The 7,292-nt window shown below is 44.5% G+C and overlaps 1 pseudogene; it reads right to left on the minus strand.

The window, feature by feature from the left end:
* Positions 1 to 583: 583 nt before the first annotated feature.
* LOC117458019 (general transcription factor II-I repeat domain-containing protein 2B-like) lies at positions 584 to 2,379 on the minus strand (annotated as a pseudogene).
* Between the last annotated feature and the right edge of the window lie 4,913 nt (positions 2,380 to 7,292).

Raw genomic sequence — 7,292 nt, forward strand, 5'->3', positions numbered from 1 at the left:
ACAAATCCTTTTAATTTGTCAGGTTATGAAACCCACATTACTCCATCAATCAACGATCAAACTATCCAAGTTAATAAAGAAAAATAACATCAAACACAAGTTATGACATTAACTTTGTTCAAAACTTGAAATAACAAATAACTGTAAAACCAACAATTGTGAGCTGCTAAGAACATGTGTGACAGATGTAGCATTTTACAAAAACAAATGGCTGCACACAGCTTTGCAGGGGGCATACATCCAACTAATGAGAGATGGGTTGATTACAGTAAACATTTGTCTGCATAAACATATAAAACCTGCAAACACTAAATACATTTCTACACATATAAAGTAGTATATGTAATAAACTCAAAATAAGGGTTGTCTCAGTCCACAACTATATTGGTCAAGTTTTTAGGTTAGTTTTTGATGAGGAGCTGCTGCCTGTCCATGTGGATCCCCTCTCCACCATCCTCATCCATTGATCATGTTCTGAAAATAACAAACACAAAACAAAATGCAAGCACAATCATTACATTGCACATAGTTTAACTATTCTTCTTCTTGGTTGAATTGCATTTTATTAGGTTTTTAAAAATGCTTACCAATGTGTTTTCTGACCAGATGTCTGACACCGTTTTTCCATGGCCAGTGTGTCAATGTCTGGTTTTAGGTCCTGTGCTGTAGCAATCCGTAGAACAGCGTGGAGGTTGCCGTCAGTGATGCGTGATCTGTGCTTGTTTTTGTTTAGATTCATTATTGAAAACATCTGTTCGCACAGATCGGTGCTCCCAAACATAGACAGAACACGGGCAGCATGAAGTCGAAGCTGTGGCATGGAAGCAGGGGGCAGTAGACGGTAAAAGTCCTGGATTGTAGCATCCTGGAACTTTGCTCTCAGGCCACTATCGATTTGAAGCTCTATTAACTCCATCTGAAGGTGTTGGGGTGCAGTGCACACGTCGGTGGTGAAAGGACTAGCAAAGATGGCAAATCCAGAGTGCTGTGCTCTGAAGTCAGAGAAGCGCCGATCAAACTCATTCATCAACAGGCTCAGTTTGGTAGCTAACTGAGCACATGAGAAAGTACCGGGACATGAGGCTGAGATGCTCTGACAAACAGGAAAGTGGGCAAGATTGTCCTGTTTCACTTGGCACATCCATAGGTCAAGTTTACGCTGGAAAGCCGTGATCGTGTCGGACATCTGCGTGATGACTTGTTTGCGTCCCTGCAGCTTCTGATTCAGTTGGGCGAGATGCTCGGTTATGTCACACAACATAGCAAAGTCACACAGCCAGTTTGGATCTGACAGTTCAGACAAGGGTTTTCCCTTACTCTGCATGAAAAGAGCAATGTCTTCCATAAGCTCAAAAAATCGTTTGAGGACTTTGCTCCTACTCAGCCACCTTACTTCTGTATGGTACGGTACGTCTCCGTGCTCCGAGCCCATCTCCTGCAAGAACAGCTGGAACTGACGATGATTCAGGCCACGCGCCCGAATGAAGTTCACTGTCTTCATGACCGTGGTCACTATATTATCCATCCCCAGCACCTTCCCGCACAAAGCTTCTTGATGGATAATACAATGATACGTTATCAGAGGCGTGTGACAGTTACATTCTTGCATTTTCTCCTTCATTAGTCCAACCAAGCCCACTTTTCTTCCACACATTGCAGGTGCACCGTCTGTAGTTAATCCCACCAAGTTTTCCCAGGGCAATGCGTTTTTAATGACCGACTTCTCCACCGCATCAAAAATGTCCCGTCCCGTTGTGGTCCCATGCATGGCAGCCATATCCAACAGCTCCTCAGTGACAGAGAGGTCCGACTTCACGCCTCTAATAAAAATAGATAGCTGCGCTGTATCCGTGTTGTCTGTGCTTTCATCAACAGCTAATGAAAAAGCTATGTAGCTGCGTGTCTCTTCGGCCAGCTGTGTTGCCAGGTTTCCTGCTAGTTCCTTAACTCGGTCCGCGATAGTGTTTCTTGATAAACTGACATTTTTAAAAGTCTGTATCTGGCCGGGACACACCTGCTCACAGACCTTCAGCATGCACTGCTTCAAAAACTTTCCCTCTGAAAAAGACTTTGAAGCACGTGCGATTTCACTGCCGCATTGTTTTTGGTTCTGGCTTTCGCGAACACATTCTGCTGCGATCGCAGTTTGCCTTTTAATTCTTGGGCAATGTGTTGTTTTTCTTGATGGCTGATTTTGGCATACTTAGCTCCGTGTTTGGTCTCAAAATGCCGACGTAGATTGTACTCTTTGACAACCGCCACCGCCTCATAACACAAAAGACATACCGGTTTTTCTCCTTGAAGCACAAACATGTATTCACCTTCCCATCTTTCTTGAAACAGCCTTCCATCTGCATCAATTTTTCTCTTCCTTGACATTTTGGAATCATTATTTGTATTTCTCAATTCCACTTGTTGGTTAAATCGCATCGATGTGGAAACACTGCAGTCTAGTGGCGGGATGCCGTCACTTCGCGGGTAACATAATCAGCATGTATTGTGGGAATTGTAGTTTTTGGTCACTGCACGCATTTGACTTGTTTATTTGTATACAATCAAACCTTTTAAGCTCTCGCGGGCCACATGAAATGACGTGGCGGGCCACATTTAGCCCGCGGGCCTTGAGTTTGACACGTCTGCTCTAGATCTTCGGTTTTGTCCACCAACTTTACTTGTTTACTTGTGAGGACAGCGTAGTAACTTTAGCCTCGAGTTCCACTACCCGGTTAGCATAGCAATTAGCCCCCTCCTCAAGGCCTTCAATGCGCGTTACGAAAGTTGCGTTCTCCTTCCTAACATCTTCAACAACCTTAGTAAACTCTATGCGCACATTGAAGATTTCTGATCTTAAGTCCCTCCACAGGTTGTCTATTTTGGTGTGCAATTCACCTACAGCCTCCGTCACCGTTGAGTCGATCTTAGTTAGCACACACTGCTCAGTCCGCTTTAGGGCGGCCATGATTGCCTGTGTATCCGACAGCGGCTCCGCCGACCCGGCCTTGTCTTCCTCAGGCGAGTCCACGGCGTTTGGGCCTGGTTTCGGTCTTTGGTTCCTCGACAAATCAAAACACGGTCACTTTTAGATAGCTGAACACTTTAGAGACACATTTGCCCCACGGGAGCGAGAAAAGAGGCGAAAATAACTCTTGAAATGTTCCTTCCAAGCAGAGCTCAGAAAACTGCGTCCTCACATGTCGCTGCTCCTACGTCCCCCTCTCTCATCTTTTTAAGTGGGAGAACTTGCACAATTGGTGGCTGACTAAGTACTTTTTTGCCCCACTGTATTTGTCCATCATTATCCTCTCTAAAACACTCAACTTTTCGGGGTTGCATGTCAGCCAGGCTCTGGTTACCCGGCCTAGGTCATACATCTGGGCCCTGGCTGACAACTCTGGCTTGTTTTTCCAGTCATGGAACCGCTGGGCTCTTGCTGCTAAGCTGTAGCCATACCTCGCCAGGATTTCCCTCTTCAAAATGATGTAATCCTTTGCTTGGTCAGGAGGGAGGTCGAAGTAAGCTTGCTGTGCCGGGCCCAGGAGGAATGGTCCAACCAGATCAGCCCAGGAGTCCCTTGGCCAGCCCTCTCTTTCAGCAGTGCGCTCAAAGGCTGTTAAGTAGGCCTCTATCTCATCACTCTGTCATTTTGGGGATGAATCGACCTGGGTTAGGCTGCACAGTTGCTTCCCTCTGGATAGGAGAGGCTGCTGTTAGGCATTGTTGGACCTCCACATGGAGAAGCGCATTCTGTTTCTGCTGCTCCTGTATCATCTGCCATTGCAGAGTCTGCTGCTCAGTAGAAATACGCACCAACTCCCTTAGTACATCCTCCATCTTGAAAACGAAACTGACTGCAACACCACCACTAGAGTCCTTATGCCCGCATTCTCCACCAGTGTAACAGGACTGGGCAGATAAAGAGAACCGTGATAGTGCAGCAATCACGACAGAGGCAGTGTTCAAGTCCAAAAAAGAGGCTTTATTGCTGCTGTCAAAAATACCTTTAACTAGTGATGTTACGTATTGCGCCGAGGCTTCGGAGCGTGTGTCGAGTAATCCCTGAAGCTTTTTGTGAAGCATGTATCGAGGCTTGCATCGTTTTGGGCCAGTGACGTCATCGATGACAAACGAAGCCTCGCTGCCTGTCGATACCACGTGACTGCTTCAGGAAGCGATTCAGATCGGTTGAACCGTTGAACCACAACGCTCCTAATACCCATGGATGTATAACAAGAACCATATTACCCCTCCTGTACCCGGGCCCGGTGACACGATGGAATCAAGAGAGCTCAGACCCTCACTTATAGAGGTCGGAACATGTCATAAGTATAAATAGATACAAGCATAAATAAATGTAGGAATAAAAACATCAATAAATACAGGAATACATATCTTGCAGTGTTTTCAGGGAGCTTTAGTGTGTGCTGTGACTCAGCTGGAAAGCAGTTGACTCAAATGAAGCCCATGATGAAGCCTCATGAGATGAACCCTTTTGCGAACCAATTGGCTGGAAAGCTTCAAAGCTTCATAAGGCTTCATCTCGCCATCACTACCTTTAACTATACAAAGGCTAACGTAGCCGGGCCGCTAACCGACTTACCAGTAGTTATGTTACGTATTGCGCCGAGGCTTTGGAGCGTGTGTCGAGTAATCCCAGAAGCTTTTTGTGAAGCATGTATCGAGGCTTGTATCGTTTTGGGCCAGTGACGTCACCGATGACAAACGAAGCCTCGCTGCCTGTCGATACCACGTGACTGCTTCACGAAGCGATTCAGATCGGTTGAACCACAACGCTCATAATACCCACGGATGTATAATAACAACCATATTACCCCTCCTGTACCCGGGCCCGGTGACACGATGGAATCAAGAGAGCTCAGACCCTCACTCATATAGAGGTCGGAACATGTCATAAGTATAAATAGATACAAGCATAAATAAATGTAGGAATAAAAACATCAATAAATACAGGAATACATATCTTACAGTGTTTTCAAGGATATTCAGCGTGTGTGCTGTGGCTCAGCTGGAAAGCAACTCATGACGCAGGGTCCCTGGTTCAACGACTGAACAATACGTATTTTTTATTGTTTATAAAAGCTACAGCTAAATGAGATAATGTAGTTAATAAATGTATTCTTTGATATGGTTTAGCCTTTCTCAGGCTACAACATGGTTACGTTTATGAATATTATTAAGGAATACAAATCCCTCTTTGCAATGTTTACCAGCCTCCTTAGGATTTTCAATCACAATCAATAAACTGTAATACATACAATATTGTTAACATGAAAATATGATTTTATGTTCGTTGTTTAGAGTTATTCTAAGGCTTTACTCAATGGGGACTCGGTATGAGATACAGCACACTGTTGAGATGTCCAATCTGCCTGTTTTACACACTTTGACCAACAGGGGGGTTTGTGTTCAAATGAAGCCCATGATGAAGCCTCATGAGATGAACCCTTTTGCGAACCAATTGGCTTCAAAGCTTCATAAGTAGTGATGTTACGTATTGCGCCGAGGCTTCGGAGCGTGTGTCGAGTAATCCCCGAAGCTTTTTGTGAAGCATGTACCGAGGCTTGTATCGTTTTGGGCCAGTGACGTCACCGATGACAAACGAAGCCTCGCTGCCTGTCGATACCACGTGACTGCTTCAGGAAGCGATTCAGATCGGTTGAACCACAACGCTCATAATACCCATGGATGTATAATAAGAACCATATTACCACTCCTGTACCCGGGCCCGGTGACACGATGGAATCAAGAGAGCTCAGATCGTCACTTATAGAGGTCGGAACATGTCATAAGTATTACCAGATACAAGCATAAATAAATGTAGGAATAAAAACATCAATAAATACAGGAATACATATCTTACAGTGTTTAAGGAGATTCAGCTTGCGTGCTCAGTGTGAGAAAAAGTTTTTAGAGAGTACTTGTCCATGGACAAGTGAGTTTGGCAATTTACTTGTCCGAATACATTTTTCACTTGTCCAGAATGGACAAAAATTGGGGCCCCTGTAATCTTCCTCTTCATCATCGTATTTTACACTTTCCCACGGTTTTTATGACACCGCTAAAGTAAGTGAGCGGTAAGATTTTACTGCATCACACAAAAGGGTTGGGTATCATTTGGATTTTAACGATTCCGGTTCTGCTTTTCGATTCCGGTTATTTTCGGTTCTCCGTTCCAGTTCTTTGAGAGGGTAAAAATAAGTCCCATGACAAACTGGGAGAAAAATATATTTATGAAAACATTAAGTCAAATCTGTATTCCTATTTACAAATCACTTCATACTGTTGAATTTCTTACGGTTATTGAATACAATTATATAAAAATAATCTCTGCATTGTTTAGTTAGTTCTAAGTGGTGCAGTTTGAGAATGTACAATTGGCCCAGTCTCCTCTGATGTCACACTGCAACCTGCCTGTGAGACACAGTCCAACCACACATGTCCAACACATAGGACATACATAACCTAATAATACATTATATTTATAGCCTATAGCAGGGGTGGCCAACCCGCGGCTCTCGAGCCGCATGCGGCTCTTCAGTTCATATCGAAGTGTGAGTTTGGGGGAGAGACACTGACTCCTGACAAGTGTTGCACGGTGTACCGATACTTGAAAGGTACCGCGATACCCTGCCGTTAAAAACGTTACGATTCCTCCGTTTCATTAGTATCAGTACTTTAAGAATGACAGGGAAAAGTACTCCGGTGAGAAAGCGCCGTTTTAATAAGAGCCGTGTGTGTTAGTGATGTGTCGGTCGCGAACCTTTTATTTATTTATTTTTTACGGGTGCTCCGCTTATATACAGTGACTGAATGTCACGTGCATGCTGTGCATCACGTGAGGATAGACAAGGAGGGACGCTGCTCAATGCTTTGCTGAACAGAGGGAGAGGAGAACACGTGTCAGTTTGCGTCGCGCTAATAAGATGAGTGAACGTAGGAAAAGAAGCAGCATTTGGCTGCATTTTAACAGTTGTGCAAACACAAAGGCAGAATGCAGAATTTGCAACATTAAGCTCTCATATAGAGCAGGGTCCACAAACAACCTCCACAGGCACTTGAGAACTGTGCATCCAATAGTTCAGTTGGAAGAAAAAAGGCAGGCCAGACTGCCTGCTTCTGCCAGTGCGTCTACTCCACCTGTTATTGCTGCAGCTACAGGATCTACCCCCCATGCATCAGGTACTCAAAAACCAACAGCTACACAGAGCTCAATAAGCCAATTTATATCAAAGGCAATGACCCCAGTTAAGACAGAACATAGTGGATGAAGAATT

This window comes from Pseudochaenichthys georgianus, chromosome 14 (genome assembly GCF_902827115.2).
Source record: "Pseudochaenichthys georgianus chromosome 14, fPseGeo1.2, whole genome shotgun sequence".
Classification (NCBI taxonomy): domain Eukaryota; kingdom Metazoa; phylum Chordata; class Actinopteri; order Perciformes; family Channichthyidae; genus Pseudochaenichthys; species Pseudochaenichthys georgianus.